At 42.4% G+C, this 23,393-nt stretch overlaps 1 protein-coding gene across 2 annotated transcripts in view; it reads right to left on the reverse strand.

Moving 5' to 3' along the window:
* CAMK4 (calcium/calmodulin dependent protein kinase IV) overlaps positions 1 to 23,393 on the reverse strand; it is a 279,175-nt gene that overhangs the window by 105,309 nt on the left and 150,473 nt on the right. The window lies entirely within an intron of this gene.

Consider the following 23,393-nt stretch of genomic DNA (forward strand, 5'->3'; position numbering starts at 1 on the left):
CTACCAGGGACTGTTACTGATGCCGTTTGGAGACCACGTCCCTGAAAACGGAGCCGACGCTGCTAGAGAGGAAGACTGTGCACCGCTGACTGTGTGACCCACTGGGTTCAGTTGCCCACAAGCAAGTCTGCCCTCTGAGCTTTCTTACTGTGTGAGCTACTGAATCTCATCTTCTACTTAAACTATCTGGAGCTGCTTGATGCCACCAGTGATGTAAGCTGAAGGAAAGTAAAGGGGTCTAAAGAAATAGTGACTCTAGCTGATGTGGAAGACCGGAGTACAGGTTTGGATAAAATAGTTCCTCAGACCTATGTGTGTTCTGGGATGGAAGAGGGTATACAGCTTTCATCACATTCTCCAAATATCTCAGGCAGAGGAAAGTTTACAAATCTGAGCCATTTGAAAAAAAGAAAACGTATTCCTTGGAACCAAGGGAGTCAAAGATCATGAATGTATATGTAATGAATGCATACCACATAGGAAGGCTTTAGTACAGTTTTGCATGTGCTCAGGCTCCTATTAAACAATGCCAGGCATATGAAAAATAAACAGATAAAAATGATCTTTTTCAGAGAAAGATTATAATCTAATTTTGGGCATAAAACTCCTCTATAAGATGCCATAAGAAGAACATAAGCTGTAAACAAGTTTTGTTTTAAAAATTTCATTGTTCAGTGGAGGATCATTTTTCTGAGTCAAAATATTGCTATCACTCAAACAGTGGGCTAACTCTAAAAGGCTCTGAAGTTATTAGCCATTAAAAGCCACACTATTGTTAAAATAAAGTGAAGAAAGACTTGCTCGAGTGTGCACAGGCAATGCTAGTGTGATGTGTGGGCTGCTGGTGGCCCCTCAGTGACATCTGGGAGCCCGGCCCATGGCACGTAGACAGCATGGTTTGGGGGCGATGTGGTGTTAGAGGAAACCGCTATAAGAGTTCTTTTACCTAGTGAAAAAAACCATGTATTTCATGAAAATCTGCTATTGAACAAAAAGCATCCTACTTGCATCAGATGGAAGATCTCTGACAGAGAGAGGCATTGCTAAAGCACGCAGACACTGACAGATTTCTTCCGAAGAGCTCTTGGCTCACACTCCATTTCAGCTCTGCAGATGCTATTGAGGAAAATCTCCATATACATGATAATTTTTTAATTATTTTAAAGATTTAACATTTTTTCTGGCTTTGCTAAGGCATAATTGGTATACAAAAACCCACACATAATCAATGTATACACTGTGGTGAGTCTGGACACAAGTTCCCGTCACCATAATCAAGGTAATAAATATATCCATCACCTCCAAAAGTTTCCCGTGTCCCTTGTTGTGTGTGTGGGGGGGATTAAGAACACTGAATGTGAAATCTACCCTCTTAACAAATTTTTAAGCGAACAATAAAGTGAAGTTGCTCAGTCGTGTCCGACTCTCTGTGACCCCATGGACTGTAGCCTACCAGGCTCCTCCGACCATGGGATTCTCCAGGCAAGAATACTAGAGTGGGTTGCCATTTCCTTCTCCACTGTTAACTATAGGCAATGTGTTGTACAGTAGCTCTCTGGACCTTACTGACCTTGTATAACTTGATACCCACTGAACAACAGCTCTGCACTCGCCTCCTCACCCATCCCTGAGGAAGCACAAGCCTACTCTCTGCTTCCATGGGTCTGATTATTTTAGATGTCTCATACAAGAAGAATTCATCCAGTGAATATGGATTTTTCTTTTAATCACAATCTTCTCCATATGACAACCTGAAATTCATCACTGATACAAATATATACATATATATTTCATTACTGTGTGATGTTTAAAAAAATTTCAGAATATGAGTGTCTCTAGATTAAAATTTGTTAACAATCGAACCTATTTTTATTACACATTTAGTGCTCACATAATACAAAGTTTTCTTCCTTGTTTTCATAATTTTTGATCCATTTAAAATAAGTATCAGAGATATCCTTTAACTTTTTTCACATGATATAGTAAAATCTTTTAATACCAATATGAATTTTAAGCAAATCTATTTATTTTAATTAATTTATTTCAATTGGAGGCTAATTATTTAACAATACTGTGGTGGTTTTATCTTGTTATATCAACACATTAAATATCGGGATGCCTTCAAAAATTAGTTCTTTGAAAATTATCTAAACTCTGTAAATATTCATACAAATTAATTATTTAGAATAACACTCTTCTAATGTAGTTGTTTGTTTTTAATCCAGAATTAATTTTCTTTAAAGTTAATTTTGCAAAGGGTAATTATATTCCCACTATACTTAAGATTAGTAGCTCTCAAAGTATAATTGGAGGACCCATCTGGGTCCCTAAGACTCTTTTCAGGGTATATAAAAGACTTGCCCTTTTCCAGCTACACATCTGGGTGAGACTAGATTTTCTTTTCTATACTTGAAACAAAACAAATCGAATGAAGAAGCAGTTGAGAATTAAACTGTTTTCTATTGAGCCAGATAATAAAGAGATTTACAAAATAATGCCACTCTTAAGTTTTTTTATCTTTAGGAAAATAAACTTATTTTTCACTGTAAATATTATTTATGTTAAAATATACTAGAACTGGATTTATTACTATTACAGCTTTAGTTAATTAAATTCTTTAACCTCTTATTGTAGAGATTCTTCAATCTCTAATACAGTAAATGTGTATGTGTGTGTTCAGCTGCTCAGTTGTGTCTGACTCTTCTGTCACCCCATGGACTATAGCCCACCAGCCTCCTCCATCCACGGGATTTTCCAGGCAAAAATACTGGAGTGGGTTGTCATTTCCTCCTCCAGGGGATCAAATCCACATCTCCTGAGTCTCCTGCACTGCAGGTGGATTCTTTACCATTGCATCAGTAAATGTGTATAGCTATTTGGGATTCTCAGTGAGTTAGAAAGTAGAAAGGGCTCCTACAGCCCACAAGTTTGAGAACCACTATTCCAGAAACCTTAACATTACATATCTGAAAGCAGAAACTAGAAAAAAATCAAAATTGTAGTAATAATTGAAATGAAAGAAGAATGTGAACGCCGTCTCCTCCCTGCTCGCTTGAATGCTGCAGCCCACACTGAATGCAGGTCGTGACTCAAGTGGAGGCCAGAGAGAATCTCAGAAAGAGGAAGCCAGAGAAAACTGTGCAAAGTCACCAGTCATCAGAGAGCAAACCGAGTGACAAAGCTGGACTAGAGCCAAGGTCACACAACTGAGGAATCCAGCAGGAATGACGCTGAAAGGGAGAAGCAGACAAGAGAGGAGACAGACCAACGGCTGAGAAGCCGAGGACAAAGAAATCTGAGGTCAGAACATCTTTCCCACAGAGATTAGCTGAGAGTCACTTGTCATCTTTTCAAAACAAAGTCTAGAGGTCCCTAGGCAGCCGAACTGTGGGGGTGGTTCCCCCCACAAAGGTGCCGCGGCTTGGAGGTCACACGGGGTGCATCTTGACAGCCATTTCACCTGACATCTCCCCAATGTTTCTCCTGTTCCAGATGATATTTCTGCCTTAACATTTCTGACTTCCCTTCCATACACCTGGGCAGGGCCTTCCCTGGTGCCAGCACAGGGGGTATGAGCTCATCCCCTGCCCCACGAGCTGTGGGGCAGCGGAGTCCACAGCCCCCACCACTGAGCCCACCCGCCCAGAGCCCGGGGTCTGCAACCAGAGAGGCCCCCATGATGAGCGGCCCACACACCACAGCCAGAGGGCAGTGCCCGCTCACACCAGAGACAGCCTGTGCACAGCAGTGCAGACACAGTGCGGTAAGGAATAAACAGTTGATTTAAAAATTCCTGGGCAGGTTAGGAGAGGGTCTGAGCGCTGGCACGGCCATTCACAGTAAGTGCCATTTTTCCAAGAACATAACTGTCAAGCAAGCCACAAAAGTGGGCAGCTACCTGAACAGTCATTACTGCCACTTGAAATCATCTTCAAGAGCTACTATAATTTGCATCTTTCAGAAGCATCCACAGATGGCTTTAGCAAATCAACAACACTGTTATATAGGAGTTTTGTCCAATCATAGTTCACTCTTGAGTTTTTAATCTGAAAACCCATAAAACATACCTTCACTATGTACAAAATAACTTGGAGAATGATAGTTTTTCATTGCTAACAATTTTCAATTATAAAAATACACACTACGCATATACACAAAAATTAAATACACAAGAAAACGCCAGCTTCCCAGAGAACAAACATAAGGTGAGGATTAACATTCAGGTTTTTATTTGGAATGTGCACCCACAAAGCAGTGAGAGTGCGGAAACAGGGAAGTGCAGCGAGGGAAGAGACGACGCAGCACAGCCGGCCACTGCCGCACTGAGCTGCGAGGACACGCAGGGCACGGGGCGGCTGCACCCAGCTGCCACACGGTCCTTCTCCAGAGGAGTGATCGCCACGCCGTGACGAAGTTCAGGGGACGGTGGGGAGACAGGAACTTCCTCCTGCTTCCCACTGGCCAGTTTTGGCCCCAAGGCATTAATCTGTATACCTCTGGGTTCCATCTGTAGTCTTGGGCAGCGCTTGCGATGCCGTATTGCTCTTCATCAGGTGTCATATCTCATTTAGATTAAGAAGTGGCTGGAGGAGTCAGAAAGTTGAAGTGTGTGTCTGCGCGGGCCTCTGCTTCCTCCCTTCCCTGGTCTGAAGACAGTTCAGCACGAGGGATCTGGGAGGCCCACGGGCGTTCGGGCCAGTCACGGTGACTCCTGAGTGTTAATCCGTCACAGGAAAACCAGTGGGGTCAGAGCTGCTTGCCTAATTTACTGTATTTTACTGCCCATCAGAAAGAGCTTTTCTTCCATTTACATTCTTTGTGCCATTGATTAGCTCCCAATGTGACACTGATAATCTTAGATGGCTTGGGCACATGCAAAGCCTTGTTTTAGCTTCCCCATGTGTAGACCACAAAGAGCCGGACATGAGTGAACAACTGAACTGAACTGAACTATCTGAACTACCTTAAACAGTCAAAGAAATATATCTTTCCATCATCATAAAATCATTTGTACAGTTTTAAAACTCCATGGAAATCAAGATTCCTTAATATTGAAAGAAATCCCAACTTTACTCTCCGCCTCCATGGAGGGAGAGAGAGAAATGGGTAAGAGGTACAGTTTCAGAGTAACGTCAGAGAAGAAGGCTCCACCATCGGAACAGCTGATCAAATGCAGGCCCTTCACTGAGACACACAGCAAATATACTCTTGTGCTGGGATTTGGAAAGCTAAGAGAAAAAAGAATGAAGAATTGAAAAATATGTGAAGAAGAAAATACTGAGGAATTAAGAAGGAAGAAAAAGGAAAACCAGTTTCTGCATGTGCGCATAATGGAGAGAGACACAGGCGGTGAAGTAACTGGAAAAGGAAAGGAACCACACCACAGATCTCTCTGGCTGTCTCAGACGGGGTCGAGATCCAGACTCTGGAACTCCCAATACTCTGGGCAAGTTGGCTCCTGCTCTGCTTCTTCTAGGAGTCAGTCAAGTAAAGCAGCATCTCCACATAAAATGCTCAGTCTCATCTCATTTTCTTTGCAGGGATGGAGATCGTAAGTCTTATTTTGTCTCCGTTATTCCTCTGACTTTTTAGGCTCATTTTTGGTTTTAACAATGACCAGAGAACATGATGTGAAGTACAGAACTGTGCTCCTCAGATTCTTTGTGAAAAGAGGCAAAACACCAACTACTAATGGGAAATAAGCATAAAAATATCTTTAACTTTTCCCAATTCTTCTCTGCACAGTTTCTGCTTAATTTAGCATCCTGGATTCAGACGTATCAACAAGTATATGTGGGCACTAACATGCTCGGTGAAATGACTTGACAACAGCATCTTTGTTAAATTCAAGAATGACAGTTTTAGCCTACAAGGATTTGAAAGCCAAGATCTGCTACTTGAACACGCATAAACCAAATGTGAGACGCATAAAAATATTGAGGTTCTCCTACATGAAGCTACCATCTCCAGTAACTTCTGAACTTTGGCCGAGTCTGATTATTCCTTTATCTTCTTCATCGAACAGAACCTGGGCATCTCACAACTACCTTAGTGTGAAGGGTGACTGCCTGTTTTTCTGCCTGAGAAACAGGAAGAATGATACTGCCATTTACTGAGACGGTGAAGACGAGAGAATCCGGTTTAGAAAGGTGCAAATAACAGTACGGCCCTGCCCACTGTGCTGGACTCACCTAATGTTCACCGCCTTGGACTATCGCTGGTGCGTGTGTGCGCTCAGTTGTGTGGACTCTTTGAGACCCTCTGGACTGTAGCCCACCAGACTCCTCTGTCCAGGGAATTCTCCAGCCAAAAAATACTGGAGTAGGTTGCCATTTCCTACTCCAGGGGATCTTCCTAACCCAGGGACTGAACCCATGTCTCCTGCATCTCCGGCACTGGCAGGTGGATTCTTTACCACTGAGCCACCTACTGTAGCTCACTGATCATCAGATTGATCTTGAAGAATCGAAGATCGTCTCCACCTCTGAGCCTTTCCACTTTGTACTTGATAGTCTTTTGTCTTGAATGTTCTTCTCCAAGATATTTCAGCACGACTTTGGACTCAGAGGAGAATGGAAGGGGCAGCAGTGCAGAGGTGACGGCTCAGCGGTGGGGGCCGGGAGGAGCCCCAGACATGGCGGGGTTTGGCATAAAGACAATGGAAGTGGCAGAGGAGCCAATCTCCTATTTCACACTTAACAAGACCAGTGTAATGCCAATCTGGCTCCAGTCAGTATGAGAAGACAAACTAATAAAGCTCAAATAAGCTTGGTTTTGAGAACTGTAAAACAATGTATTTTGGCAGTTCTGTGATGGCTGCCTCCTACTCTGCATTCTCTGAAACATTTGGGAGAACGAAACGAAGGAAAGCGGAGCTTTCCAAAGGAGGAAGATCCAGAGGATTGGAACCAAATTTAGGCTAGACAAAAATGCCCCTCAGGAGCTCAGCCCAGAAAAAAAGACACGTGTCTTTCAGAACCTGAAACCTCTGTACATCAGGTAGGTTCAGAAGAGGGAGGCTACCTCTTCTCCCTTCATTCTTAAAGTCTAAAATATGAGACTTCCTGCTTGCAGATGCTAGAGACCTTTTCACAGGGAACAGGCTTTTACTTTACAGTGAATGAAGCAGGCCTAAAATATTCCTGGGAGAGATAACAAGCTGAACAAAGCTTATATAGAAGATTTGACTGATGCCAGACTTTCTTTAGAAACAGATTTGATTTAACAGAGGGAGAGAAAAATGGGAAAAGAACATGATATATGAAGTAGAAAGGACTTTACATACCTCTTTCTGGAGAAGGGGTACCACTCCAGTATTCTGGCCTAGAGATTTCCATGGACTGTAGAGTCCATCGGGTCGCAAAGAGTCAGACACGACTGAGCGACTTTCACTTTTCTCCTATTTCATCTCTGTATCTCTCCCTGACATTAAGAATACATGGGTATTATAAACAGTGCTGCAATGAACATTGGAGTACATGTGTCTCTCATGGAAGCAACCTAGATGTCCATCTGCAGACGAATGGATAAGAAAGCTTTGATACATATACACAATGGAGTATTATTCAGCCATTAAAAAGAATACATTTGAATCAGTTCTAATGAGGTGGATGAAACTGGAGCCTATTATACAGAGTGAAGTAAGCCAGAAAGAAAAACACCAATACAGCATACTAACGCATATATATGGAATTTAGAAAGATGCAAATGATAACCCTGTATACGAGACAGCAAAAGAGACACAGATGTATAGATCAGTCTTTGGGACTCTGTGGGAGAGGGTGAGGGTGGGATGATTTGGGAGAATGTCATTGAAACACGTATGTTGTCATATGTGAAATGAATCACTAGTTCAGGGTCAATGCATGTTACAGGATGCTCGGGGCTGGCATGCGGGGATGACCCAGAGGGAGGATAAAGGGAGGAGGGAGGAGGGAGGTGGGAGGGGGGTTCAGGAGGGGGAACTTATGTAAACCCGGGGCGAATTCATGTCAATATATGGCAAAACCAACCAATATAATATTGTAAAATAATTTGCCTCCAATAAAAAATAAATTAATTACAAAAAAAAAAAGAGAGAAAAAAAAAGAATACATGGGGGTTACCCTCATTTAATACGTCTTATCTTTAAAAACATCTCATTCCCCAATCCCTCACCCCTCTTCCTGCTTTCAAAGTGTAGCTCAGCTCCCCTTAGCAGAAAACCTGTCCAGAGCTGTCTCTGAATTCTTTCTCCACTTCCTCCTCCCTCTCCTCATAGATTTGTCAGTGAAATTCAATCTGGCTTCATCTGCCTTTATAGGAGAGACCAGTGGTCTCCTTGAAGGAGGCTACCTACTATTCTGATTTTATCTTACTCTGTCAGCAGCATTTGATATATTGTTTGATCACTCCCTTCTTCACATGAAACTGATTACACCCCTTCACCATTCTGGTCTGACTTTTCTTCTACTTTAAAGGCTACACAAGTATTACACTCCCTACCTAGTAGCCCTGCTCTGATTTTCAGCCTCTCTGATGATCACTGCCTCTGCATACAGCAGCTGGTGATATCTTTAAAATGTAAATAAGGTCCTGTCACTCTCCAGTTTAAATGCTGGCACCCCACTGTGCTCAGAATAAGGCCTCCCGAGGCATTACTGCTCCAGATGGGGGCCTCACCCTTGCGGGTGGATGTCGTTTTCCTTCTACACCAGCCACTCGACCTCCAGACCAGGCTCCAGCCCTCCTCCCCTTGACCCTCTCACTTCACTCAGAAAGCAACGGAGAGGCTTTCCCAGGTCACTGCACCAAAAGGTACATGCACATATACATGGGGCTTCCCCGGTGGCTCAGGGATAAAGACTCTGCCTGCAATGGAGGAGCCGCAGGAGACTCAGGTTCAAACCCTGGGTCCAGAAGATCCCTGGAGGAGGGCAGGGCAACCCACTCCAGTACCCTTGCCTGGAGAGTTCCATGGACAGAGGAGCCTGGCGGGCTGCAGTCTGTGGGGCCGCAGAGTTGGACACGACTGAGGGACTAAGCACACATGCAGGCTCGCACACAGCCATAATCATCACTCTGCTGCTGGGATTCTCCAGGCAAGAACACTGGAGTGGGTTGCCATTTCCTTCTCCAATGTGTAAAAGTGGAAAGTGAAAAGTGAAAGTGAAGTCGCTCAGTCGTGTCCGACCCTGAGCAACCCCACGGACTGCAGCCTACCAGGCTCCTCCATCCATGGGATTTTCTAGGCAAGAGTACTGGAGTGGCTTGCCATTGCCTTCTCCGAATCATCACTCTAGTCTCTTCTAAATTTACACAAATCTGTGTTACCATCCAGTTAGAAATCACCTGCTTCTTCCACCAGAACAGAGGCTCTATGACAGCAAATGGCCTGTCCATTTTCACCCATCAGTACGTCCAGCATTACTTACCAACACCTGGTATATATTAACGTATTGAATAAATAAATGAGGGATGGTGCTACTATTTGAATATAAAAGGTTGGTGGCTCAAAGGAAAACTCTCTGGTTTAACAGCTTTGTTTAGATGAGATTGGATTTGGTTAGTCATTTCTCCTCTTGCCAGTCAAATCATGTTATCAAAACCAATGGAGTGGAGACTGCCTGTCTTTCAGGCAGAGCTAAGTACCCAGATCATCTAGTCTATACAGGTAAGAGCTGTGATTTCTAAATTGTGAGCCACAAAGAGTCACTATACTACTTATTCAAGACTGCACTCTCCCAGGATAAACAGGGACTGTTCCAAGAAACAATTAATACACGCTCTGGTGGATTCACTGCCTTTCTAAGCCCACTGCGGCAGGTACAGATATTCCACAGCTGCTCCTCTCACCCTGGCAGGATACAGAGAGCGTCACAGCTTCTTCTTCAACCAGGACCCCCTGCTGTCATCTGTGTGACCCACACTGTACATCAGACACAACCACAGAAGAGAGTGAAAAGACGAAAATCAGAAAAGAGAACAGTGAGAACTAGAACATATGTGCACTCCCAAAGAAGGAGAAGTGAGATCTTGGTAAGCATGGACATCTAGGGATGCAACTATGAATATTCTGCGCTGTCTCTCTGCCTGTCAAGGGACAGTTCAAAAGAGAAACTTTGCTGGATTCCAACTCCCATACTCCCCAATATTCAATTGAATTGAATATTCCCCAAATTCAATATCCTTATGATTGAATCCACGCAAAAATGAAATTGATATCTGGTGATTTAAAAAATGAATATAGTGTTAGCCTCCAAAATGTTCCTTTATGTTCATGTTGCCAAGGCTGGAAGAAAATAAATGCATATTATTTATTTTTATAAAGGTATCATAGTCACTTTTTTAAAAGTAAAATATGAAAAGCAAAAGAGAGCAACATATCTTCCATTTTAACATTGCCATTTTATTTCCTTTCACTTTTAAAAATTGTGCATATTTTCTTATATATTTCAAATATGGAAATGCAATTTTGTTTCTTACAATGTTCACTGAAAATATCATAAAGTTTTATGACTACCTAATGTCAAGATTGCTGGGAGAAATATCAATAACCTCAGATATGCAGATGACACCATCCTTATGGCAGAAAGTGAAGAGGAACTAAAAAGCCTCTTGATGAAAGTGAAAGAAGAGAGTGAAAAGGTTGGCTTGAAGCTCAACATTCAGAAAACAAAGATCATGGCATCCGGTCCCATCACTTCATGGGAAATGGATGGGGAAACAGTGGAAGCAGTGTCAGACTTTATTTTTTTGGGCTCCAAAATCACTGCAGATGCTGATTGCAGCCATGAAATTAAAAGACGCTTACTCCTTATGACCAACCTAGATAGCACATTAAAAAGCAGAGACATTACTTTGCCTACCAGGGTCCGTCTAGTCAAGGCTATGGTTTTTCCCGTGGTCATGTATGGATGTGAGAGTTGGACTGTGAAGAAAGCCGATCGCCGAAGAATTGATGCTTTTGAACTGTGGTGCTGGAGATCCAACCAGTCCATTCTAGAGGAGATCGATCCTGGGTGTTCATTGGAAGGACTGATGCTAAAACTGAAACTCCAATACTTTGGCCACCTCATGCGACAAGTTGACTCTCTGGAAAAGACTCTGATGCTGGGAGGGATTGGGGGCGGGAGGAGACGGGGACGACAGAGAATGAGGTGGCTGGATGGCATCACCGACTCGATGGACATGAGTTTGCGTGAACTCCGGGAGTTGGTGATGGACAGGGAGGCCTGGCCTGCTGTGATTCATGGGGTCGCGGAGAGTCGGACACGACTGAGCGACTGAACTGAACTGAACTGAATGTTCATAAAGGGCTTTCCTCGTAACTCCGTTGGTAAAGGATCTGCCTGCAATGCAGCAGACGAGGGTTCAACCCCTGGGTCGGGAAGATCCCCTGGAGAAGGACATGGCAACCCACTCCAGTCTTCTTACCTGGAGAATCTCATGGACAGAGAAGCCTGGTTGGCTACACTCCATGGGGTCGCAAGTGTTAGTTAGACACGACTTAGCGACTAAACCACCATCAATGTTCATAAGCAGAATGTAAAGGAGCTTCCTAATGGCCCAGTGTCATTAATGGCTAGATAGCGCTTCCATGGTGTCTCAGATGGTAAAAATTTGCCTGCAATGCAAGAGACCTGCATTCGATCCCTGGGTTGGGAAGATCCGCTGGAGAAAGAAATGGCTACCCACTCCAGTATTCTTACCTGGTGAATTCCATTGACAGAGCAGCCTGGTGGGCTACAGTTCCTGGAGTGGCAAAGAGTCAGACACGATTGAGTGACTAACACTAACATATGGTTAGATAATTTAAAATTTTCTTACATTTTGTTACACTAATATAAGTCATTCTGTAATGAACATCCTTGGCTGTAGTTTTTTAAAAATTTAATTTGATTTCTGGACCTACCATTTAGAGCCCTTTATAAGGTCTCTTATCCCATGTGAGGATTATTTCAATTTCTTCATGGATAGGATGGGGATAATAATTGCTACCCTACAGTATTTTATTGTTGTAAGGATTAAATGAGAATATACGTAAAATCTTTTGGCCCATGGTAGATGTTCAGTGCCATTCCTGAAAGAATTTGTAAAAGCAAGGCAAACATTTCCCAGTTTTCTATTTCAAATTTTCTAACTCTTTCCATAAAGATTAATCCAACGAAAACCATCTCAACATAGAAATAAAGGTATCTATGACAGCATTCCAGTGCAAGTAATGAAAAATGTCTAACAAGCAGGAAAATAGTTTTTATTTATCCTTTTTCCCTAAAAGTTGAAGACAGTTTTATTAAAATCCTAAACTATGTCCAATATAATCTTGCTGAATGGTAGTCAAAGAGGGGAATTGATGCCTCTTGGCATTCAGGTTTAAACACATCGTTTCACCTTTTTTGAAGACTGGGATGAGAGCTGTACTATTTTAGTTAAGCTCCGCAGAAGTTTCAAGACCATTTCTTATGTTTACCAATTACTGCTGACCATCAGGGTGACACCTGGGTTACTACAAGCTGGGGGTCAGCCAGGTCCTACAGACACTCAAGTTCGTCATTTTCCTTTTGTTCTTTTTGGTCCTTTTCACACCATCAAGGCAGTACTTTTCAAAGCACTTTACAAATTACTAAGGAGGCACAGAAACAGCAAACTTCAGGTCTCATTCTATATTGCTTTCAGCTGGACGGCAAGGACTTGGTGGCACAATCCGCAAACCATTTGAAGTGAAGGGCAGAGCACTGTGTATTCTCAGAGGCCTGAATCCTCCCTTTGATCCTAAAACTAGGTGATCACCAACGAGACACAAAACTGAGAATTTAGATATTCAAGAACCTTATGACTTTGTAACCTGTCAAAGAACAAAAACAAAAAACAAATAACAAAACCAAAAAGTGCTCCTGGAAATACTAGCACTTAGGTCTCATCAGTTACACCTTGGGGTTGAATACCTTACTGAGGGTAGCTTTGAACGGGGGAACACCTGGACACTCTTTGTTCAGTTCAGTAGCTCAGTCGTGTCTGACTCTCCGCGACCCCATGAATCACAGCACGCCAGGCCTCCCTGTCCATCACTAACTTCTGGAGTTCACTCAAACTCATGTCCACAGAGTCGGTGATGCCATCCAGCCATCTCATTCTCGGTCGTCCCCGTCTCCTCCCGCCCCCAACCTTTCCCAGCATCAGAGTCTTTTCCAGTGAGTCAACTCGTCGCATGAGGTGGCCAAAGTATTGCAGTTTCAGCTTTAGCATCAGTCCTTCCAATGAACACCCAGGACTGATCTCCTTTAGAATGGACTGGTTGGATCTCCTTGCAGTCCAAGGGACTCTCAAGAGTCTTCTCCAGCACCACAGTTCAAAAGCATCAATTCTTCGGCAATCAGCTTTCTTCACAGTCCAACTCTCACATCCATACACGTCCATGGGAAAAACCATAGCCTTGACTAGACGGACCTTGGTTGGCAAAGTAATGTCTCTGCTTTTTAATATATTATCAAGGTTGGTCATAACTTTCCTTCCAAGGAGTAAGCGTCTTTTAATTTCATGGCTGCAATCAGCATCTGCAGTGATTTTGGAGCCCAAAAAATAAAGTCTGACACTGTTTCCACTGTTTTTCCATCTATTTCCCATGAAGTGATGGGACCAGATGCCATGATCTTTGTTTTCTGAATGTTGAGCTTCAAGCCAACCTTTTCACTCTCTTCTTTCACTTTCATCAAGAGGCTTTTGAGTTCCTCTTCACTTTTTGCCATAAGGGTAGTGTCATCTGCATATCTGAGGTTATTGATATTTCTCCCAGCAATCTTGATTCCAGCTTGTGCTTCTTCCAGCCCAGCGTTCCTCATGATGTACTCTGCATATAAGTTAAATAAGCAAGGTGACAATATACAGCCTTGATGTATTCCTTTTCCTATTGGAACCAGTCTGTTTTTCCATGTACAGTTCTGACTGTTGCTTCCAGACCTGCATACAGGTTTCTCAAGAGGCAGGTCAGGTGGTCTCGTATTCCCATCTCTTTCAGAATTTTCTTTAGCTCCTGACAATCTTTCTAAGATAATTAAGACTTTCAGATACCCTGGTTAACATTGTTCAAAAATGCTAAAAACTTCCTCTAAAAAGGAAAAGAACATGCTATAGACAAAAAAGACTTTTAAATCATCCTAAAGGTAACATCATAAAGCTCTAGGGCTAGAGTAAGAATGAGATACTACAAATCTTAATGATTTAAGGTTTGAAGAAAAATTCCTGGTTGATTTTGCTCCAGGGCGGTATCCTCTCTCATTGTATAAAGCCGGATTTGCCTCTTTGGTGAGGAATCATCTTAGCATCTTAACCCAGAGCTTCATTTTTCTAAAGAGATCAGATGCTTCCAGAAATAAAAAATGGAAGAATATCGGCTCAATCCTTCTCAAAGTCTATGTCTGTGCAGTGATGTGTACACCCTCTACGCACTATTAGCGTGCTCTTAAGTCTCTTCTGGACTGAACTGTTCAGATATAAGTTCCACGCTGACTAACTGGGCGGATGTGCACACACTCCATGCTAATGCTCCAGCTCCGCTCCCTCTCTTGGTAACACTCCCCAGGATTGCCAGGGTTTGCAGAGTGCAGTGGAAAGGGCCTGTGATCCGAGCATTGGACCCTGCCCACGATGTGCTGATGTGCCCCATAGCCAGCTGCAGCCGCCACACCCTTGCCTCCCCCATCTCGGGTGGTCAGTACCAGGGGTGGCCATGTGCACCGCTGCTCTGTCCTCAGGGAAGGGGCCACACTCCACGGTGACAGCCTCCCTTGAACCCAGAAGCCAATGTAGGAAGAGCAGGTGACAGAGAAACAGCTCTGAGACAGAGCTGGATTTACACTGAATATTTACTCTAGAGAAATTCTTTCAAGTTAAAAGAGGCTCAAACTGGGGAAAAAAAAAAACTAAGGTATCTTTAACTAAAACTTTTAAGCACTTTCCCCACAGATATCCAGTTGGTACCAGATTCAGGAAGAATTTTAACTGTCATAGAAAATAAAGGATGCTTAAATTTCTTCTTTTATGCACATATCAATATGGCAGGTAAATCATGACACTCATCCATATTCCCCTTCAAAAAGTATGTCAAAATTTAAAAGATGAGGATAGCAAACTTGGATTCACTTTGACTTATCAATAAAAGAAGTCATTCACAGCCTACACTACTTCATTATTTTTGTCACACCTTGAAACTGATCATGACACCCAAATATGTACTGATGCTATCATGGAAAAATAGTTCTAAACTATCCGGATGTCAAAATTTCAAAGAAAAATCCTTCCAGGGACAGCCTGGCATTCTATGGGGCAAAAAGCATTGTAGATATAACTATCCATTTGATAGATTTTTCAGATCTCCAGGATAGAGACCAAGCATGAGTAGCTTTAACTGAATGTACCCTGTGATACTGACACTTAGAATGGAGAGCAAACTGGAATGCCACATACACAGGCACCAGTGGGACGTCGGTGCGGCCTGTGTACTCACGAGGCAGAAGACAGAGGGAGCCACACTCGCAACGTTGACCAGTACACACTCCATTACTCATCTTTCATTTGGTAGTAGATGCTGTATGCTGACACTCACTAACCTAAGGTTTTACAGCATTTAGAAAAGAAATATGTTGCTTGCTTTCTCTGCACATAGAAAACTCCTGTTTCACAGAGTGACTTGAACTGCACTCAGCTTCTCGGTGTCTGTGTGTCAGTCAACAAAGGCTTTTTCATCCTTAATCAGATTGGCAAGGAGCACTATCTAGTTTCAGTACCAGATCAGGGCCACAATCACGCCTTCCTCTTTTTTCTCTCTCAGGACCTAGCTGGTATCAAACAGAAAGGGCTCAGAGTTAGGACTCCATGCTACTGGGTCCTTTGGTTTCCAGTGAAAATTCCCATGAAGCATTTTTGCATTAACATATAAAAGGGGTTACTACAGACTGCTGAATAATTAAGTGTGGCTCCCATTTTTATTCTTTGCTGTTAAAATTGCTGAACTGGCATACGATAATCTGAGAACACTTTCTTTAAAAAAAAAAAAACTGTTGTAAGCTAATTCAATACTGAAAATTATTTGGATTTCTTGAAATCAATATCTTTTGCACACAGTCATTCTTTTCCTCTCTTTCAGCAAATTAACAGTATGGAGTTCCAGGACTTGATCTCCTCTTAGCCTTTTTTTCTCTCCTCTCTTCTTATATTGTCTGGATAGATGCAGCTTTGACCATCATTCAACTTTTACCACAAATAAATACAAACATCACAACTTATTAGAATGTTTTCTGTGGTTAGCACTAAGCTTACAGCCCTTCTCCTCCTCACTGAGTCAGGGATCCTGAGTGTGCCCTCAGGCTCTTCCGCCTCTCCGAGCCCTCTCCTTTCCCGGCCGGCCCATCTGCTACCCAGCCCTCACTCCCTGAGCTCACAAAGTGAGGAATCCTGAGTGCGCCTGCAGGCTCATCCTGTCTCTCCTTTCGGCATGGCCCATCAGGCTCCGCTCCCCAGCCCTCACTCCCTGAGCTCCTCTCAGCCTCTTCTGCACCTCTCCTCTGGTTACCAGGCCTTCCCCACTCATGTCTCTGAGAAGCTCCGTCTCTTTCTTCTGCTCGGGAATGGTGACATAAGCACTTCCTCTACGATTTCCTCTAGTCCGGGCTAGTCATCTCCTGCTGCTGCTCCACAGACTCCACATAAAGGGTGAAGATCACTTTAGTTCCAACCACTCGCCACATATAGAGGTACTAGAGGGTTCAATGTGATGACCGGAGCACACAGACCTGCATCTGTATATTCATATCTCCCCTTCTCTGTCTCTCTCTTTCTCCCTACTCCCCTGGGGCTTCCCTAGTGGCTCAGAGAGTAAAGAATCTGCCTTCAATGCAGGAGACCTGGGTTCTACCTCTGGATCAGGAAGATTCTGGATCATCTCAGAAGGGAATGGCTACCCACTACAGTATTCTCACTGAAAGAAGTCAATGGACAGAGAAGCCTGGTGGGCTACGTCCATGGGGCTGCCAAGAGTAGGACACGACTGAGTGATGAACATTGGCACTCTATGCCCCCAGCTCTTGGGGTAAATTATGCCGGTTGTTCTGTGAGCTGCAGCATTAGTACATGTACTCCCCTTGCACCAGCTTGCCTCTGAATGATGGTGTTTTTTTTTAAAGGCAACAAAATGCCTGGGAAAGATCAATATAATGAGAAGATAGATAAGTGAGCTGAATTGCGACGGATTTCAGCAGCGTTTCTATCAAAAAAAAAAAAAAAATCAAACTAGAATGACTAAGTTGCTCTAAGAACATCCAGACTTCCAAGTGGATCTCTGAATGGCAGAGCATACAAATCAGGCCAACATTCTATCCTGTTATCTCTCTTCTCTTGTAGACATATACTTGTCACAAACTCAATAGAAATATCCCTGTTTCTATTCCAGGGAACCTGGACTAATAGTCCCTATGAAAATCAATAGGTTCCAACAGACAGAAGGCTTGAAGTTTCACTTCACTTGACACAGCTTGTTATCTGCAAGCTACTTTCCTTAATGTGTTCTGAGACCTCAATTGGGCCCAAAAAGTCTATTTGAGCTAGTGATTTATTATTGTCCTCTCCATCACTGACCAAGGGTGACCTTGACTGCACTTCTAGAGCCTACTTATGAGTAGTTCAAAGTAGCTACGTTTAAAGTATTAGTAATGTTTAATAGCTGTACATCTTTAACCCAGAATAACCTAGCCATCTTTCTTCCGTATCTCACAGAAATTGGAGAGCAAATGGCCTATGATCAGTTTTCCATGTTCCCAAAGGTTAGACAGAAAGAGATAAGAGCAGGTAACCTTCAGTTTACTGAGTGGAGTCAATAGCATTACTTCCATTTCAGAACTGAAGAAGCTGAAACTCCTCTAATGGAGATGTCCTAGGGATCCAGCTACTGAGTTTGAGGTAGGCCTGTGTACTTTCTGCAATTCAATCTAGAGCAGCCTTTGAGTCTGCTGTGGCAGCACAGTTACATGCTCCAAAATCTAATTCATAAGGATAACAGGAAAAATGAATACGAGTTAAAAACTATCTCACAGAATGATTCGCAAGTCACAATGTGTAGCTCTTCAACCAACTGAGAAGAAATTAAAAGCCTCTTTTAGCCTTTGGGCATTTAATGAAAATTTCGTAAAAGTTAGAAACATTTACCAAGTGAATGTTATTCAAGAAAAGCTTTTCCAGCAATCTATAGTAACTTTATATTATAATAACTAAAATATGACAACATTTAGACCCAGAACACTTTCCTCACTACGGATCAAGAGGCAGTGCTCCAACGTCAAGAATCAGAATAGAACAGTTCAGTTCAGTTCAGTCGCTCAGTCGTGTCCGACTCTCCGCGACCCCATGAATCACAGCACGCCAGGCCTCCCTGTCCATCACCAACTCCCGGAGTACACTCAAACTCATGTCCACAGAGTCGGTGATGCCATCCAGCCATCTCATTCTTGGTCGTCCCTGTCTCCTCCCGCCCCCAACCTTTCCCAGCAGTGAGTCAACTCGTCGCATGAGGTGGCCAAAGTATTGCAGTTTCAGCTTCAGCATCAGTCCTTCCAATGAACACCCAGGATCGATCTCCCTTAGAATGGACTGGTTGGATCTCCTTGCAGTCCAAGGGACTCTCAAGAGTCTTCTCCAACACCACAGTTCAAAAGCATCAATTCTTCGGCGCTCAGCTTTCTTCACAGTCCAACTCTCACATCCATACATGACCATGGGAAAAACCATAGCCTTGACTAGACGGACCTTGGTTGGCAAAGTAATGTCTCTTCTTTTTAATATATTATCAAGGTTGGTCATAACTTTCCTTCCAAGGAATAAGCGTCTTTTAATTTCATGGCTGCAGTCAGCATCTGCAGTGATTTTGGAGCCCCAAAAAATAAAGTCTGACACTGTTTCCACTGTTTTTCCATCTATTTCCCATGAAGCGATGGGACCAGATGCCATGATCTTTGTTTTCTGAATGTTGAGCTTCAAGCCAACCTTTTCACTCTCCTCTTTCACTTTCATCAAGAGGCTTTTGAGTTCCTCTTCACTTTCTGCCAGAATAGAACAGGAGGGTTGAAACTGCTCAAATCTAGGAATCTTGGGCATCCAAGATTCAAGTGTGACGTCATATGACCAGAAATCTTTAGTATCACAATAGATTTTATTGATAATAGTAAAATAGGGGCTGGATGCATCAGGAGGTCAAGATTGACATACATACATTATTGACACTACAGAAAATCGGTAACTAATGCGAACCTACTGCACAGCTCAGAAACTCTGCTCAATGCTCTGTGGTGACCTACGTGGAAAGGAAACCGAAAAACGAGGGATGTATGTATAGTGGACTCACTTTACTGTGCAATATAAACTAACACAACATTGTAAAGCAACTATACTCCAATAAAAATTCATTTTAAAAAGATACATATCCATTTTCAGCAGCTTATTTTAAAAGGACTCCCAAAATGATATAATTTATTCACACAGCAGTTTATAGCATATCTGGTGGCTCACTGCTTAGTTTTCAATCAAGCAGGGCGGGAGGAGAAGGGGACGACCGAGAATGAGATGGCTGAATGGCATCACCGACTCTGTGGACATGGGTTTGAGTGAACTCCGGGAGTTGGTGATGGACAGGGAGGCCTGGCGTGCTGTGATTCATGGGGTCACGGAGAGTCGGACACAACTGAGCGACTGAACTGAACTGAACTGAATGAAAACATTAGAATCACACAGGGTAAGATGCAGTGCTGTAACATAAAGTGTCTGTGTGGTTACTGTTGTTCAGTTTCTAAGTTGTGTCTGACTCTTTGTGACCCCACCGATTGCAATTAATAATAAGACAAATGTTCACCGTTTATTATATGCTTCCTAGGTACTGAGAAATATTTTACATAAACTATCTCTTTTTAATTGTTAGCAAAATGCCATGAACTAGATGTTCTTAAACCCATTTCACAGATGAAGAAACTAACACTAAGAGATGTACATATCTGCTGTAAAGTCATCCAGGTAGTAAGTGGCGGAAGTGATCCTGAACTCCACAGCCCATGATCTTACTCCATAACTAAGCCGTTCTTTTTTTTTTTTTTTCTCTCTCCAGCAGGGCTTTATTCAACCAACCAAAACCAACCAGGAACTGTCATCACCCTTAGCAGAATATGGAAGGCACTGTGTAATCAACTAAGCCGTTCTTAAGGAGAGTCAGGAAACTGAGATGGGCTCTCAGACTCATAAATTCTGAATTTACACACTGAGACTAATCTTAGATTCCATATTGGGTATTCATGGAAGGATTTTATAGTAAACTGAATGTAGTCTTTTTCAAGGGTTGAGCCACATAGATATAAATGTCATCAGGATTTCAGAATTCAAATATTTACCTCCTAAATTCCAGGGACACTATAAATGATTGATGATCATGATTTTCTTAAATCTCAATCAGTTCCTGAAAATGAGCCATACTGATACAACTGAAGTGTGATTATTTACACACAGCCCAAGTTTTGTACTCTTAGGAAAACAGATGTTTATGACTTGTTCCTCTATTATTCCAAAATTCTTCAAAAGTTGTGATTCCATTTAACTCAGCAAAAGTCAGTCCAGACTGAAGGTTCCATCTGCTTAATGTGTTCAAATTTTGACGCTTTCTTGAATTTATTTTTTCCTTCTACGGAGTTTTAAGTTCTGCATTTTCAAAAGTCTGGTAATATTAACAAAATGTACTGTCCAAATCCTTTAATGTCCCAAAGTTGTTCACCTGAGGACGTAGCTTAGGAAAATCTCTCTCCTCTATTTCAATTTCCTCTAAATATCACATAAAATGGAGATGACAAAAGGCTCATGAGTGAAAGAAAATGGCAAGATTTGTTTCCTTTACCCTGAATTTGCTTTACAAAGTTTGCAGTTCCCCTGATAATAGTCCTTGCATGCAAGGTAAGGAGTTGCTAATGGGTAATAGAGACGGCACTGGCTGGAATCTGTGTTTCAAAATAAAAATTAACAAACTGAGATACTCTTCCGGGAGGAGAGTAGGCATGCCACTTTTAGTGACTTGATGACTTCTTTGGTCCAAGGATCTCTAATATTATTTTGAAAAAAATTTCAAAATAAACCACCTATTGGAGTGGGTTGCTATTTCCTTCTCCAGGGGCTTTTCCCAACCCACGGTCTGAACCTGGGTCTCCTGTATTGCAGGCAAATTTTTTACCATTTGAGCCACCAAGGGAGCCCAAACAACCCAAAGAGCCCTTCAATTCATTTTCCTTCTTGTTCACTTTCACTACCATCAAAGCTTTATCCACATTAACAATGCAGTGAGACAAATGGATATTGCTTCTGGAAGAGCTCAGGAGTTTCAGTATAGTAAAAAGTTGGTTCAACTATTAATACCATTTTCTGTTTTCTGGCACTTCAATACCTCTATAATAGAGAGTCACTGTTGTTTATCATGACATGTAGAAACCGTGAGATCTTGAAACACTTTCTGAATGGCCAAAGAAAAGTTAAGTTGAACAAGATCTCAATGGTAAAGTATGTTTTAAAACAAATTTTTTGTTAGGAGAATTTTCTCATACACTGAAATTTTGAAATACCAGCATGAACATTAGTATATTGTCCTAAATTTAGTAACTATTGATTTCTGTCATATTTTCTTTCTCTCGCCCCATATGTACACACACATACACAATTTTTTGGTTGAGAATTATTTGAAACTAAGTTGCAGACATTAATAATGTTGGTCAATATGTATTTTGCTGCTGCTGCTGCTAAGTTGCTCAGTCGTGTCCGACTCTTAGTGACCCCATGGATTGCAGCCCACTAGGCTCCTCCATCCATGGGATTTTCCAGGCAAGAGTACTGGAGTGGGATGCCATTGCCTTCTCCAATATGTATTTTACTGTATTCTAAATCTAGAAATGAAAGTTATCTATAGATAAAGAACATGATATTATATCCATATATTCATTGACTACACATAAGCATTTGACTGTGTGGATCACAACAAACTGTGAAAAGTTCTTAAAGAGAAGGGAATACCAGACCACCTTACCTGCCTCCTGAGAAACCTGTATGCAACAGTTAGGTCAAGAGGCAACAGTTAGAACCAGACATGGAATAATGAACTGGTTTAAAATTGGGAAAGGAGTACGTCAAGGCTGTATATTATCACCCTGCTTGTTTAACTTCTATGCAGACTACCTCCCTGATGGCTCAGATGGTAAAAGCAGCTGCCTACAATGCAGGAGACCTGGGTTTGATCCCTGGGCCGAGAAGATCCCCCTGGAGAAGGAAATGGCAACCCACTCCAGTACTCTTGCCTGGAAAATCCCATGGACAGATGGAGGAGCCTGGTAGGCTACAGTCCATGGGGTTGCAAAGAGTCGGACATGACTGACTTCACTTTCATTTTTCACTTTTTATGCAGACTACATCATGTGAAATGCCAGGTTGGATGAAGCATAAGCTGTAATCAAGATTTCTCCTGGCTAGAATCAATGCCAAGAGAAATATCAGTAACTTCAGATATGCAGATGAGACCACCCTAATGGCAGAAAGCAAAGAGAAATTAAAGAGCTTCTTGATGAGGATGAAACAGGAGAGTGAAAAAGCTGGCTTAGAACTCAGCATTCAAAAAACGAAGATCATGGCATCTGGTCCCATCATTTCATGGCAAATAGATGGGGAAACAATGGAAACAGTGAAAGATTTTATTTTCTTGGGCTCCAAAATCACTGCAGATGGTGACTGCAGCTATGAAGCAAGCCATGACGCCTGCTCCTTGGAAAAAAAAGCTATGACAAATCTCGACACCATATTAAAAAGAAAGCAGAGATGTCACTTTGCCCATAAAGGTCCATATTAGTCAACGGTATGGTTTTTCCAATAGTCATGTCTGGGTGTCAGAGTTGGACCATAAAGAAAGTTGAGTGCTAAAGAATTGATGTTTTCGAATTGTAGTGCAGGAGAAGACTCTTGAGAGTCCCTTGGACTGCAAGGAGATTGAACTGGCCCATTCTAAAGGAAATCAACCCCAAATATTCATCGGAAGGACTGATGCTGAAGCTCCAGCACTTTGGCGACCTGATGTGAAGAGCTGACTCATAGGAAAAGACCATGATGCTGGGAAAGATTGAGGGCAGAAGTGGGTGAGAGAGACTGAGATGGCTGGATGGCATCATCAGTTCAATGGACATGAGTCTGAGCAAACTCCGAGAGACAGTGAAGGACAAGGAAGCCTGGCGTGCTACAGTCCATGGGATCGCAAAGAGTCGGACATTACTGAGCGACTGAACAACATAAAATATATGGTCATTTAAAATATTTTGTAATTACTGTTTATTTCCTGCAATAACATTTTATTAGCCAAAATA

Source organism: Moschus berezovskii, chromosome 8 (genome assembly GCF_049115385.1).
Source record: "Moschus berezovskii isolate FMDL1 chromosome 8, NW_MosBer_1.0, whole genome shotgun sequence".
Lineage (NCBI taxonomy): Eukaryota > Metazoa > Chordata > Mammalia > Artiodactyla > Moschidae > Moschus > Moschus berezovskii.